Source organism: Taudactylus pleione, unplaced genomic scaffold, assembly GCF_031769625.1.
Source record: "Taudactylus pleione unplaced genomic scaffold, aTauple2 ptg000976l, whole genome shotgun sequence".
In the NCBI taxonomy this organism is placed as follows: domain Eukaryota; kingdom Metazoa; phylum Chordata; class Amphibia; order Anura; family Myobatrachidae; genus Taudactylus; species Taudactylus pleione.
The window spans coordinates 2,925,601-2,941,159 of NW_028285377.1; the positions used below are offsets into that span (position 1 = coordinate 2,925,601).

At 44.6% G+C, this 15,559-nt stretch overlaps 1 protein-coding gene and 1 pseudogene across 1 annotated transcript in view; both read left to right on the plus strand.

The window, feature by feature from the left end:
- The window catches only part of CARF (calcium responsive transcription factor), a 308,136-nt gene that overhangs the window by 216,252 nt on the left and 76,325 nt on the right, over window positions 1-15,559 (plus strand). The window lies entirely within an intron of this gene.
- Window positions 10,559-10,677, plus strand: LOC148454617 (5S ribosomal RNA; annotated as a pseudogene).

Genomic DNA, 15,559 nt, shown 5'->3' on the forward strand with positions numbered 1-15,559 from the left:
CGTAATGTGGTAACTTGGGCTCAGTGTCTGGCCCGGCCGGTGTCAGGGCTTAGTTCAGGTATACAGGGTGTCTATAATACACCAAGCAGTCAGCAGCACGTAATGTGGTAACTTGGGCTTAGTGTCTGGCCCGGCCAGTGTCAGGCCTTAGTTCAGGTATACAGGGTGTCTATAATACACCAAGCAGTCTGCAGAAAAAACTGCTTATCGGAATGGTGCCAAATTTTCACTTAATGAAGCCATGGGAAGGACATTCACAGCAAAAACAAAAAGTGTTAAAAATTACCACATGGGGGGCGTTTTTTGGCTTGTAAGGTATCCGATATGCAAATTTTCGTTAGCATGTCCTATAACCTTTTTTATTCTAATTTTGGCCCCCATTTATCAATTAGTTTAATCTTTTTTAAGTTGTTGTGAATGGTAATTAGTGCTGCAGCCATTTATGATTATACAGTATATAGTAATTGTCCCTCATCTGTTAATCAGCGCTGCGAGCGTTATGGGCCCGTCGGCTATCTCTGGCACCCACATTGGCCGCAATAACACAAGAAAGCCTGGGTCCTAAGGGGGGTTCAGGGGAGCTGCATGCGGAAGTAAACGTGGATAGCAGATAAGTTTCAAAGGGCCGCCTCATCCACAGCAAGCAGAGAAGAAGGGATGCAATCGGGAAGCCGGCTTCCCGACTGCTTTATCCCGGCGAGGGTTAAATGACAGGCGTCTAAATCTGGACGTCTGTCATTTTTCCGATGCCGGTAGACCGGCGCCCGGCATCCCGATCGAAGGGATGCTGGGCGCCGCGAGCGGACAGCCGGGGGGGGGTTAGGTTTAGGCTAGGGGGAGGGAGGGTTAGGGTTAGGCACCCCCGAAGGGAGGTTGGGGTTAGGCACCCCCCTGGGGGACTTAGGTTTAGGCAGCGGGGAAGGGGGGGATTAGGGTTAGGCACGGGGGGGAGGTTAGGGTTAGCCACCCCTAAGGAGGGTTAGGTTAGTAGATACTTACCTAAGGACGATCGGGATTTCCAGCGCTGTCGAGCTGCCGCTGACGGGATCTCTGTTTTTGTCTTCCTGACGCTGCCGGGATTTCATACCACTTCCGTGAAGGGCACCCGCCTGGCCGCTGTACTGCATTCTACTAGTCTGAATAAAATTGTACAACGCTGTGAAGATGTTGTTTACTGTGAATAGTGATCAGAGGGATTAGGTGCTAAAGGAAATGGCCGAGGTCCCAGTATGGTGTCTCCCTCCAACACGAGATCCTTCTATTACCTCAGCTAGCGTTAATTGGAGCGTCTGTCTCTCAGGACAGCGGAAACATTTTTAGCTCTTTTGGTTTCTCTGCATCACTCGTCTGTCTGAACAAGTCATAGCTAAGGGGACATGGTAACCTCATTATACCTGAATATGTACAAAGCACACATGCATACATGTAGTAACAGCATGGAACCCCCGTCTTATAAAGATGTCTCCCTGTATTATTTATAGTGTTCCTATACATACACCCACATCTGCGCTGTTACCCCGTCTTATAAAGATGGCTCCCTGTATTATTTATAGTGTTCCTATACATACACCCACATCTGCGCTGTTACCCCGTCTTATAAAGATGGATCCCTGTATTATTTATAGTGTTCCTATACATACTCACATCTGTACTGTTACCCCGTCTTATAAAGATGGCTCCCTGTATTATTTATAGTGTTCCTATATATACACCCACATCTGCACTGTTACCCCGTCTTATAAAGATGGCTCCCTGTATTATTTATAGTGTTCCTATACATACATCCACATCTGCACTGTTAACCCGTCTTATAAAGATGGCTCCCTGTATTATTTATAGTGTTCCTATACATACACCCACATCTGCACTGTTACCCCGTCTTATAAAGATGGCTCCCTGTATTATTTATAGTGTTCCTATACATACACCCACATCTGCACTGTTACCCCGTCTTATAAAGATGGCTCCCTGTATTATTTATACTGTTCCTATACATACACCCACATCTGCACTGTTACCCCGTCTTATAAAGATGGCTCCCTGTATTATTTATAGTGTTCCTATACATACACCTACATCTGCGCTGTTACCCCGTCTTATAAAGATGGCTCCCTGTATTATTTATAGTGTTCCTATACATACACCCACATCTGCGCTGTTACCCCGTCTTATAAAGATGGCTCCCTGTATGATTTATAGTGTTCCTATACATACACCCACATCTGCACTGTTACCCCGTCTTATAAAGATGGCTCCCTGTATTATTTATAGTGTTCCTATACATACAGCCACATCTGCACTGTTACCCCGTCTTATAAAGATGGCTCCCTGTATTATTTATAGTGTTCCTATACATACACCCACATCTGCACTGTTACCCCGTCTTATAAAGATGGATCCCTGTATTATTTATAGTGTTCCTATACATACTCACATCTGTACTGTTACCCCGTCTTATAAAGATGGCTCCCTGTATTATTTATAGTGTTCCTATACATACATCCACATCTGCACTGTTAACCCGTCTTATAAAGATGGCTCCCTATATGATTTATAGTGTTCCTATACATACACCCACATCTGCACTGTTACCCCGTCTTATAAAGATGGCTCCCTGTATTATTTATAGTGTTCCTATACATACACCCACATCTGCACTGTTACCCCGTCTTATAAAGATGGCTCCCTGTATTATTTATAGTGTTCCTATACATACACCCACATCTGCACTGTTACCCCGTCTTATAAAGATGGCTCCCTGTATTATTTATACTGTTCCTATACATACACCCACATCTGCACTGTTACCCCGTCTTATAAAGATGGTTTCCTGTATTATTTATACTGTTCCTATACATACACCCACATCTGCACTGTTACCCCGTCTTATAAAGATGGATCCCTGTATTATTTATAGTGTTCCTATACATACTCACATCTGTACTGTTACCCCGTCTTATAAAGATGGCTCCCTGTATTATTTATAGTGTTCCTATATATACACCCACATCTGCACTGTTACCCCGTCTTATAAAGATGGCTCCCTGTATTATTTATAGTGTTCCTATACATACATCCACATCTGCACTGTTAACCCGTCTTATAAAGATGGCTCCCTGTATTATTTATAGTGTTCCTATACATACACCCACATCTGCGCTGTTACCCCGTCTTATAAAGATGGCTCCCTGTATTATTTATAGTGTTCCTATACATACACCCACATCTGCACTGTTACCCCGTCTTATAAAGATGGCTCCCTGTATTATTTATACTGTTCCTATACATACACCCACATCTGCACTGTTACCCCGTCTTATAAAGATGGCTCCCTGTATTATTTATAGTGTTCCTATACATACACCTACATCTGCGCTGTTACCCCGTCTTATAAAGATGGCTCCCTGTATTATTTATAGTGTTCCTATACATACACCCACATCTGCGCTGTTACCCCGTCTTATAAAGATGGCTCCCTGTATGATTTATAGTGTTCCTATACATACACCCACATCTGCACTGTTACCCCGTCTTATAAAGATGGCTCCCTGTATTATTTATAGTGTTCCTATACATACAGCCACATCTGCACTGTTACCCCGTCTTATAAAGATGGCTCCCTGTATTATTTATAGTGTTCCTATACATACACCCACATCTGCACTGTTACCCCGTCTTATAAAGATGGATCCCTGTATTATTTATAGTGTTCCTATACATACTCACATCTGTACTGTTACCCCGTCTTATAAAGATGGCTCCCTGTATTATTTATAGTGTTCCTATATATACACCCACATCTGCACTGTTACCCCGTCTTATAAAGATGGCTCCCTGTATTATTTATAGTGTTCCTATACATACATCCACATCTGCACTGTTAACCCGTCTTATAAAGATGGCTCCCTGTATTATTTATAGTGTTCCTATACATACACCCACATCTGCGCTGTTACCCCGTCTTATAAAGATGGCTCCCTGTATTATTTATAGTGTTCCTATACATACACCCACATCTGCACTGTTACCCCGTCTTATAAAGATGGCTCCCTGTATTATTTATACTGTTCCTATACATACACCCACATCTGCACTGTTACCCCGTCTTATAAAGATGGTTTCCTGTATTATTTATACTGTTCCTATACATACACCCACATCTGCACTGTTACCCCGTCTTATAAAGATGGCTCCCTGTATTATTTATAGTGTTCCTATATATACACCCACATCTGCACTGTTACCCCGTCCTATAAAGATGGCTCCCTGTATTATTTATAGTGTTCCTATACATACACCCACATCTGCGCTGTTACCCCGTCTTATAAAGATGGTTTCCTGTATTATTTATACTGTTCCTATACATACACCCACATCTGCACTGTTACCCCGTCTTATAAAGATGGCTCCCTGTATTATTTATAGTGTTCCTATACATACAGCCACATCTGCACTGTTACCCCGTCTTATAAAGATGGCTCCCTGTATTATTTATAGTGTTCCTATACATACACCCACATCTGCACTGTTACCCCGTCTTATAAAGATGGCTCCCTGTATTATTTATAGTGTTCCTATACATACACCCACATCTGCGCTGTTACCCCGTCTTATAAAGATGGCTCCCTGTATTATTTATAGTGTTCCTATACATACACCCACATCTGCACTGTTACCCCGTCTTATAAAGATGGCTCCCTGTATTATTTATAGTGTTCCTATACATACACCCACATCTGCGCTGTTACCCCGTCTTATAAAGATGGCTCCCTGTATTATTTATAGTGTTCCTATACATACACCCACATCTGCGCTGTTACCCCGTCTTATAAAGATGGCTCCCTGTATTATTTATAGTGTTCCTATACATACAGCCACATCTGCACTGTTACCCCGTCTTATAAAGATGGCTCGCTGTATTATTTATAGTGTTCCTATACATACACCCACATCTGCGCTGTTACCCCGTCTTATAAAGATGGCTCCCTGTATTATTTATAGTGTTCCTATAAATACACCCACATCTGCACTGTTACCCCGTCTTATAAAGATGGCTCCCTGTATTATTTATAGTGTTCCTATACATACACCCACATCTGCGCTGTTACCCCGTCTTATAAAGATGGCTCCCTGTATTATTTATAGTGTTCCTATACATACACCCACATCTGCGCTGTTACCCGTCTTATAAAGATGGCTCCCTGTATTATTTATAGTGTTCCTATATATACACCCACATCTGCACTGTTACCCCGTCTTATAAAGATGGCTCCCTGTATTATTTATAGTGTTCCTATACATACACCCACATCTGATCTGTTACCCCGTCTTATAAAGATGGCTACCTGTATTATTTATAGTGTTCCTATACATACACCCACATCTGCACTGTTACCCCGTCTTATTAAGATGGCTCCCTATATTATTTATAGTGTTCCTATACATACACCCACATCTGCACTGTTACCCCGTCTTATATAGATGGCTCCCTGTATTATTTATAGTGTTCCTATACATACACCCACATCTGCGCTGTTACCACGTCTTATAAAGATGGCTCCCTGTATTATTTATAGTGTTCCTATACATACACCTACATCTGCGCTGTTACCCCGTCTTATAAAGATGGCTCCCTGTATTATTTATAGTGTTCCTATACATACACCCACATCTGCGCTGTTACCCCGTCTTATAAAGATGGCTCCCTGTATGATTTATAGTGTTCCTATACATACACCCACATCTGCACTGTTACCCCGTCTTATAAAGATGGCTCCCTGTATTATTTATAGTGTTCCTATACATACAGCCACATCTGCACTGTTACCCCGTCTTATAAAGATGGCTCCCTGTATTATTTATAGTGTTCCTATACATACACCCACATCTGCGCTGTTACCCCGTCTTATAAAGATGGCTACCTGTATTATTTATAGTGTTCCTATACATACACCCACATCTGCACTGTTACCCCGTCTTATTAAGATGGCTCCCTATATTATTTATAGTGTTCCTATACATACACCCACATCTGCACTGTTACCCCGTCTTATAAAGATGGATCCCTGTATTATTTATAGTGTTTCTATACATACACCCACATCTGCACTGTTACCCCGTCTTATAAAGATGGCTCCCTGTATGATTTATAGTGTTCCTATACATACACCCACATCTGCGCTGTTAACCCGTCTTATAAAGATGGCTCCCTGTATTGATAGCTGAATCCCTTTATTCTACGGCAGTGGTTATCAACCTCGGTCCTGAGAACCCCACACAGGTCACGTTTTGCAGGTCACCCAGCAGGTGCACAGGTGTATTCATTACTCAGTGACACATTTTAAAAGTTCCACAGGTGGAGCTAATTATTTCATTTGCGATGCTGTGAGGAGACCTGGAAAACATGCACTGTTTGGGATCCTGAGGACCGAGTCTGAGAACCTGTGTTCTAGGGTTTAAAAGTTTTGTTTTTTTTAACCCAGTTTTCTTTTGAATTAATCCTGATTATTATTTTATACATTGCTATGTATTGGAAACCTTGATTAACCATGTTTTAATGCTTTCTAACATTACCAATCCAAAGTTTATAGGAATTTGTCCTGACTGCCATCTCTAATTGTTGTCTGATCCTTGGCTCTTTGGGACACACTGCAGCTTCTTAATTGGGGTGTACATCCCTTCAACTGGGGCTTATTAATTGGGGTGTACATCTCTTGAACTGGGGCTTATTAATTGGGGTGTACATCTCTTCAACTGGGGCTTATTAATTGGGGTGTACATCTCTTCAACTGGGGTTTATTAATTGGGGTGTACATCTCTTCAACTGTGGCTTATTAATTGGGGTGTACATCTCTTCAACTGTGGCTTATTAATTGGGGTGTACATCTCTTGAACTTGGGCTTATTAATTGGGGTGTACATGTATTCAACTGGGGCTTATTAATTGGGGTGTACATCTCTTCAACTGGGGCTTATTAATTGGGGTGTACATCTCTTCAACTGGGGCTTATTAATTGGGGTGTACATCTCTTCAACTGGGGCTTATTAATTGGGGTGTACATCCCTTCAACTGGGGCTTATTAATTGTGGTGTACATCCCTTCAACTGGGGCTTATTAATTGGGGTGTACATCCCTTCAACTGGGGCTTAATTGGGGTGTACATCTCTTTAACTGGGGCTTCAACTTGGGCTTATTAATTGGGGTGTACATCTCTTGAACTGTGGCTTATTAATTGGGGTGTACAACCCTTCAACTGGGGCTTATTAATTGGGGTGTACATCTTTTCAACTGGGGCTTATTAATTGGGGTGTACATCCCTTCAACTGGGGCTTATTAATTGGGGTGTACATCCCTTCAACTGGGGCTTTTTAATTGGGGTGTACATCCCTTCAACTGGGGCTTCTTAATTGGGTGTACATCTCTACAACTGGGGCTTATTAATTGGGGTGTACATCCCTTCAACTGGGGCTTATTGATTGGAGTGTACATCTCTTCAACTGGGGCTTATTGATTGGGGTGTACATCTCTTCAACTGGGGCTTATTGATTGGGGTGTACATTTCTTCAACTGGGGCTTATTGATTGGGGTGTACATCTCTTCAACTGGGGCTTATTGATTGGGGTGTACATCTCTTCATCTGGGGCTTATTGATTGGGGTGTACATCCCTTCAACTGGGGCTTCTTAATTGGGGTGTACATCCCTTCAACTGGGGCTTATTAATTGGGTTGTACATCCCTTCAACTGGGGCTTATTGATTAACTCATTTTGATCACCTACTTATTTCATTTTATATGTTATCAGGGTTCAGTGCATACAAGAACAGATTTTGAAGTGAACGTTATATCTGTTTTGCTCCTTTACCATTTAGACACCACACTTAGGCAGGGTACACACCTAAGCAACCGGCAATCGTGCCGATGTTCAGGGCGATTTGCCTTCACCCTGGACATCGCATGATTGCCTTTACACACTTAAAAGATGTAATGAAAGACGGAAAATACGATATCGTATGATTGACTGTGCAGCACAGCCAATCGCACGATATCGCATGCGACCGCGGGTATGCACAAATTGGGCATACACACAGCACGATATGCCCAATTTGACGTTACGATTTGGCTAAATTGGCCAAATCGGGCCGATATCGTACAGGTGTGTATGCACCCTTAGCTCCTATTGAATTTGTTGGATAAAGCGGTTTCATATACTGTATATCATAAAACAAAATTTCTTCTTCAGGGTCCATGGGGTCCACAGCCATTACGTTGGAGTATGAATCCCGGTCACCAAACAGTTAACACAAACAAGCTTTCTGCTCCCAGGATGCACCAGGGTTCCTCCTCATATACCCCACCCCCGTTCCTCAGGTAGCCAGCCAGGTCTTCCTGTTTGGTGTGTTCACCACATAGACAGTGGGACTGCTGGAGCAGTCCTGCAGACGAGTAACAAAAAAAAAAAAAAGAGCGTTTTACTCTCTATCTCAGTGAGTGGTCTGAGCTGTCCTAGAAGCAGCCTCGCACCTGATTGGAGGCGCACCGGCCACGCGCTGCAACTACCTCCTCCGGCGCCGCACCGCTCGGCAGGTCCTTGGCAGGGGATTCGGCAGGGGCTATCTGGCCCTGGACCGCAACTGGATCAAGGGGATGGCAGGTAAGCAGGTGGTCGCAGCGGCCGCTGACGCCGGGACTACGTGGTGGTCCGGCCTCCGGCGGTGAGACTGGCCGGAGGCGCGCTGCAGTCAGGAGGCATACGGCTTGTTCTCCTAGCCTAGACCGCCGGGATTTGATGTTCCTGACCAGCCGGGGCTTGTGGCGGCGGCCAGGTCAGTTTACCGGGCAGGTCCAAGCAGCATAGGGGAGGTACGCTTCCCCGGCGGCCCCTCCCCCAATCCACACGCTAGGTCAGTCCTCTGGCGCAGTGATTGTGGGTTGTTCCTCCCAGCCTCCATATAGGGCAGCCAGAGTATGTCAGTTTTGCTCTCTGAACGCTGCTCCTACAAGAGAGGACGTTGGGCAGTCTCCCTGTATACCTTGCCTACTGCTGGTCTAGGTTTTTACAGGGCTCTATCCTACCTAAGCTCAGGCTGATTGTGGTAGTGAGAGCTTATATGCATATGACTCGCAGAGTGTTTATGCATGACATGTGATTGTTGTTTTATGGATACTGTTTCTTATGTAAAAGAACTGTGACTCCTGTAAATTATCCCTTAAACCCTTTCCTACGGGTGTGTGGGTAATTAGGGTGAAAGAAAATCACGTGTGTACTCAGAACTGGTCATTATTACGTCAGAGTCTGAAGGACAGGCGGCTGAGGTCCCTGCGCTGGGGGGGGGGGGGTTCCCCACAGGATCTCATACTATCTGAATTATGTTGTTACTGTGTTAAGTAGACAAACCTCCCAGCTTCTGCATAGGATCTCCCTTGGGTTTCCTTTTCCCAGATTATGGACCAAAATACCTTACTTAGGGCAGGTTGAACAGGCTCAAATATCTTATTAAGCTGCTGTGCTTTTTGATTAAGAGCCTATGGCAAACGTACTGCTTAAATGCGTTAAGTTTTGCTGAGTTCTGCTGCCCTTGTTTCTGAAAAGACTATGTGTGAAGATGAGCACATTACATTGGCCCCAGTTGTAGGCTATATGGGCTATATTGTAACTCACATATACTGGTAGGGCTGGGCTGCCCATCCCCCCTCTCTCCTAATTAGGAAGACTCAGCTGAGTTCAGTGCTGATTGGGGGGGGGGGGGGGGGGAGTTGGCTATCCCTGAGTATGCCTCGTTCCCAGGAAAGTGCATAACATTGGAATCCTACCAACTTTTGTTGCTTGGATTCAGTACCGATTGATGCAAATCTACAGGTAGATTTTGCAAAACTGGTCAGTTAGGCATGAATGTGCTACTGTTCAAAATTTTCCTGAAACCCCTAAACTGTGGTTAGGGGTTAGAGAGTGCTTCACACGTATGTTTCTGTAAACCGACGCTTGTAGTAGGTTACTTGCAAATGTTCTCAGGAGATTTGGTTCATCTTCCTGGGTGCCTCTCTGTGGATGGCCAGGTTATACAGAGCTTGATGTCCTACTTAGCCTTGTCGGCTGTTTGTAGTTGACTAAAAAAAATTTTTGCATGTATGTATATATGGCTCCACTCCGGTGATCAGGTCATACAGAGCTCTAAGTCCTACCTGGTGTTTGGTAGTTGGCCAGAGAGCTTAGTGTGTATGAACAGTGAATATGCGTGTATGTATGTATATGTGTATATGTATATATATATATAATTATGTATCATGTGCATTACATGTGACTTATGGAATCTGCTGTATTATGCTGCCTTGTCAGCATAAGTCTATCACTGATGTTTCTCCTTACGTAACCCGCTACAAAGATACGTGGGTACATTGGATGTAAAATGATGGTCACATTAATACTAGACATTGGATAAACCTTGTATGTCCAATGAAAAGGTAAGACAGATGGCTGGGGCCCCTGAGTTGGTGGCATGTGTGACCTGTAGCAGCAGCCCCTATGGTTATGCCCTCTATTTCCATCATGAATGGACATTTCACCTACAGCCATACCACACTGGACATGCCCAATCTCATCTGACTTTGGAAGCTATGCCGTGTTGGTCCTGGTTAGTACTTTGTTGGGAGACCACCGGGGAATACCAGGTGCTGTAGGCAGTGGTTGAGGCAGGCATCATCTTTAGTAGCCGTTCAACAATTACTACAGGCTGCTAGGTGTTTGCAGCCAAAACCCAGATGGCGTCGGCCCCTTACGCGGGCCAGGCCACAGAGAGGGCCGATGGGGGTGACCTCACTGGACTTAATATAAATGGGTTGTGGTTTTCACTGTTCTAAAGAGTCACCACAGTAGTCAAATCTACCAGATTATAGCGCAGGTTGTGGACAGGTTGGCGACTCCTGCGCTAACCCTGATATTAAGGTATCTTCAGCAGCTGCAACCTACCATGTTTAGGCTTCCTGGGCATCTGTCCTGGAGGGACATGTGTGCTCACTCGGATCAAAAGGTGACTTCGTCCTTAGCAGCCTTCCAGCAGTTATGGCAAGCAGCTAGGCTAGTACAGCCAAAAGAATCAGAAGGCGGTTGGTCTCACGCTCCGTCCAGCCCTCAGATTCTGGTACATCTTCTGGTGTTTAGGCACGGGTCTCCTCCCAGGAGTCACTCTCAAGAGAGTAAGACAGTCTTCCAACAGTACGTCTCCTCCCTGATCAGAGGGGTCAAAGCTATGCTTGTGGAGCCTGTATAAGGAGAGGCTCCAGTGTTCTAATGCCAGAAAGTTGTGAAAGCCTCCCAAATCTGACTACAGCCAGACCATACGGGACATGCCCAAGATTGTTTGATCTTGATGGCTAGGCAGCATTGAGCCCAGTTAGTACTTGGATGGGAGACCACCTGAGATACCAGGGGTTGTAGGGAACGTAGTATGGAGTTTCTCCGGGCAGAAAAATCCATATTGCCAGAAAGGTTGAAGCCTTATATCCCTTTCCAGTACCATTGGCATTCGTCTTTAAATGTTCCACTGATACGAGATTTGAAGCCGGTTTCAGGGCAGTCTTTCTCTGTCAGGAGATGTTATTTGCCCAGCCAGGGTACGGCCGGGGTTCCAAATAAAAGCACAGATGATCTGTCTCTCGCCAGAAGAGCGACTATCCGTTAAAGACGTTTGTCGCAACAAGGGTCGCCCGTTCTGGACCTGGATGATACCAGCCTCCGCAGGAGGGGAGCAGTGGCAGGTCGACACACGTTTCAAGGAAAATGGGGGACAACGAAAGCAGTCTCTCCGTAAAACGTCCTTGAACTAAGGGCAGTATTCAGGAGCGCTTTTCAAGCTCAGGAAATACTAAAGGGGCAGGCCGGTCTAGGTGCAATCTATCAACACCACCGCAGTAGACTGCCTCATCCATCAGGGGGCAGAATGTCATTTTCCAGCAAGATCGGTTGTGTTCATACCAGGAGTCCTTAATTTGGAAGTGGACTTCCTAGGTCAGCAGGATATACACGCCAGAGAGTGTGGCCTCTTCATCCACAGGTATTTCAGAGCCTTGTGGATGGATGGGTCTTCTAGAGGTAGACCTCATGGCCTTGAGTCACAAGCACAGGGTCCCCAGGTACGGGCACAGTGTTTGTGGATGCTCTGGCAGTAGAGTAGAACTTCAAACTAGCGTATTTGCTTCATCCGTTATCCCTCCCTCTAAGGGTTAACGGGAATATGCAACAGTAATACTGATGGCCCCTGCTTGACCCAGACGCTGCTGGTTCGCCAACCTGCAGAGTCACTCCATAGACACTCTGTGGCCTCTTCTGCTAAGGTCGGACCTGTTAATACAGGATCCCTTCCTGTATCTAGACCTGACTCGTCCATCTTGGACGGCATGGTTCTTCAGACCTCCGCCTTGAAGAAAGGATGTTCTGTAGTTCAGAGGATAAGAAACTTACTTGTGGCTGCAGTTATTAAAACTTTGTATGTTCTCAGGGGTGAACTGAGAAAATGTGGCCCTAGGGGGTTAGATTTCTCGAGTATGTTCTTCTCGTCAGACTGGAGCGTCTCTGATCTAGCAGCACTTTCTTCCCGCTTTCCCGTTTTACTAAGTCATCGGGAGAGAGCGGTACTTCATACTAGGGCGGAATACCTTCCAAGAGTGGTATTCTGGTTCTTTATGAATGTAGAGATTGTGGTCCCAGCTTTCAGACTACAAGCCTCTCGGTAGGCGAGGCTCTTCTTGGATATTGGCCGTGCGCTACATAATTATGTGGATCGCGCAAACAGCATGAGGAAGTAGGTTCCTTTTTGTACTGTATGACAGTCATAAGGCTGGCCAGCCGATAAGCGGACGCTGGTCAGATGGATTCATATAACGATTCCTCAGGTCAGACTAGTCTGGTGGTGCCAGACTCAGTAAAGGTACATCCACACGGTTAGTGGGGCCTTCATGGGCGGCCTGCTGGGGTGCCTCTGCTGAATAGTTCTGCAGGGCAGCCACATGGTCTTCCGTCCACACCTTTGTCAATTGTTATGCCTTTGACACTTTTGCCTCTCAGGATGCCTCCTTCGGGCGTAGGGTTCTCCTCTCTTCCGAGAGTCGGGAGCGTCCCCGCCCGTAGGTTTAGTGCTTTGGGAGAGAGCTCGTTTGTGTTAACTGTTTGGTGACCAGGATTTATACCCCAACGTAATGGCTGTGGACCCCATGGACCTCGAAGAAAAAGAGTTAACAAAGGTATGTTATACCATAACTCTTATTTTCCACCTGGTGGTGTCTATAGTGTACTTCATCTCTGTCAGTTGAGTTCTTGTATCTTCCTTATATTTTTATTGATCAAATAAATGACCACTTGGTAGTTTGCCTCTTGTACTTCTAGTGATGTATTTTCTAGATCACTTATCTATTGTGTTTCAATATTCGCACCTACGGTAGCCGTATATCACCGGTTTTACAAAAAATTGTTTATTGTGCCATAATCTCTCCAGCCGGTGATGTACTTGGTGTTGGTGATTATAATGGTCATGTACTATGTACTCTCTAATTGTCTGCACACGCTCTGTTCTCTCTCCTCCCTCCACATGTTCATACAGTATTAGCCTGTCCTGCTGATTAGAGTGCATCCTGTAACGTTAGTGTGAGATACAGTATTAGCCTATCCTTCTGGTTATAGTGCATCCTGTAACGTTAGTGTGAGATACAGTATTAGCCTGTCCTGCTGTTTATAGTGCATCCTGTAACGTTAGTGTGAGATACAGTATTAGCCTGTCCTGCTGATTATAGTGCATTCTGTAACGTCAGTGTGAGATGCAGTATTAGCCTGTCCTGCTGATTATAGTGCATTCTGTAACGTCAGTGTGAGATGCAGTATTAGCCTGTCCTGCTGATTAGAGTGCATCCTGTAACGTCAGTGTGAGATACAGTATTAGCCTGTCCTGCTGATTATAGTGCATTCTGTAACGTCAGTGTGAGATGCAGTATTAGCCTGTCCTGCTGATTATAGTGCATCCTGTAATGTTAGTGTGAGATACAGTATTAGCCTGTCCTGCTGATTATAGTGCATCCTGTAACGTTAGTGTGAGATACAGTATTAGCCTGTCCTGCTGATTATAGTGCATCCTGTAACGTCAGTGTGAGATACAGTATTAGCCTGTCCTGCTGATTATAGTGCATCCTGTAATGTTAGTGTGAGATGCAGTATTAGCCTGTCCTGCTGTTTATAGTGCATCCTGTAACGTCAGTGTGAGATACAGTATTAGCCTGTCCTGCTGATTAGAATGCATCCTGTAACGTCAGTGTGAGATACAGTATTAGCCTGTCCTGCTGTTTATAGTGCATCCTGTAACGTCAGTGTGAGATACAGTATTAGCCTGTCCTGCTGATTATAGTGCATCCTGTAACGTCAGTGTGAGATACAGTATTAGCCTGTCCTGCTGATTATAGTGCATCCTGTAACGTCAGTGTGAGATACAGTATTAGCCTGTCCTGCTGATTAGAGTGCATCCTGTAACGTTAGTGTGAGATACAGCATTAGCCTGTCCTGTTGTTTATAGTGCATCCTGTAACGTTAGTGTGAGATACAATGGTGGGAAATGGGCATTTGTGTGTTACGTAGTTTAGCCTGTAACGTTAGTGTGAGATACAGTATTAGCCTGTCCTGCTGATTATAGTGCATCCTGTAACGTTAGTGTGAGATACAGTATTAGCCTATCCTTCGTTATAGTGCATCCTGTAACGTTAGTGTGAGATGCAGTATTAGCCTGTCCTGCTGATTATAGTGCATCCTGTAACGTCAGTGTGAGATCCAGTATTAGCCTGTCCTGCTGATTATAGTGCATCCTGTAATGTTAGTGTGAGATACAGTATTAGCCTGTCCTGCTGATTATAGTGCATTCTGTAACGTCAGTGTGAGATGCAGTATTAGCCTGTCCTGCTGATTATAGTGCATCCTGTAATGTTAGTGTGAGATACAGTATTAGCCTGTCCTGCTGATTATAGTGCATCCTGTAACGTTAGTGTGAGATACAGTATTAGCCTGTCCTGCTGATTATAGTGCATCCTGTAGCGTCAGTGTGAGATCCAGTATTAGCCTGTCCTGCTGATTAGAGTGCATCCTGTAACGTCAGTGTGAGATACAGTATTAGCCTGTCCTGCTGATTAAAGTGCATTCAGTAAAGTCAGTGTGAGATGCAGTATTAGCCTGTCCTGCTGATTATAGTGCATCCTGTAACGTCAGTGTGAGATCCAGTATTAGCCTGTCCTGCTGATTAGAGTGCATCCTGTAACGTTAGTGTGAGATACAGTATTAGCCTGTCCTGCTGATTATAGTGCATCCTGTAGCGTCAGTGTGTTAGGTAGTTTAGCCTGTAAGTTCCAATGGGACAGGGATTAATGCGAATGACTATCTCTGTACTGCTCTGCATGATTGCTGCCGCTGTTTAAATAAATAATATTTGTAATAATGTATTTGATAAAACTCTACTGGTTTATTTTAGAAATATTATACATAAAAAGACCCAAGTTTCCCATCTCAGGTTGTCCCCATCTGCCCTCACAATCCAGC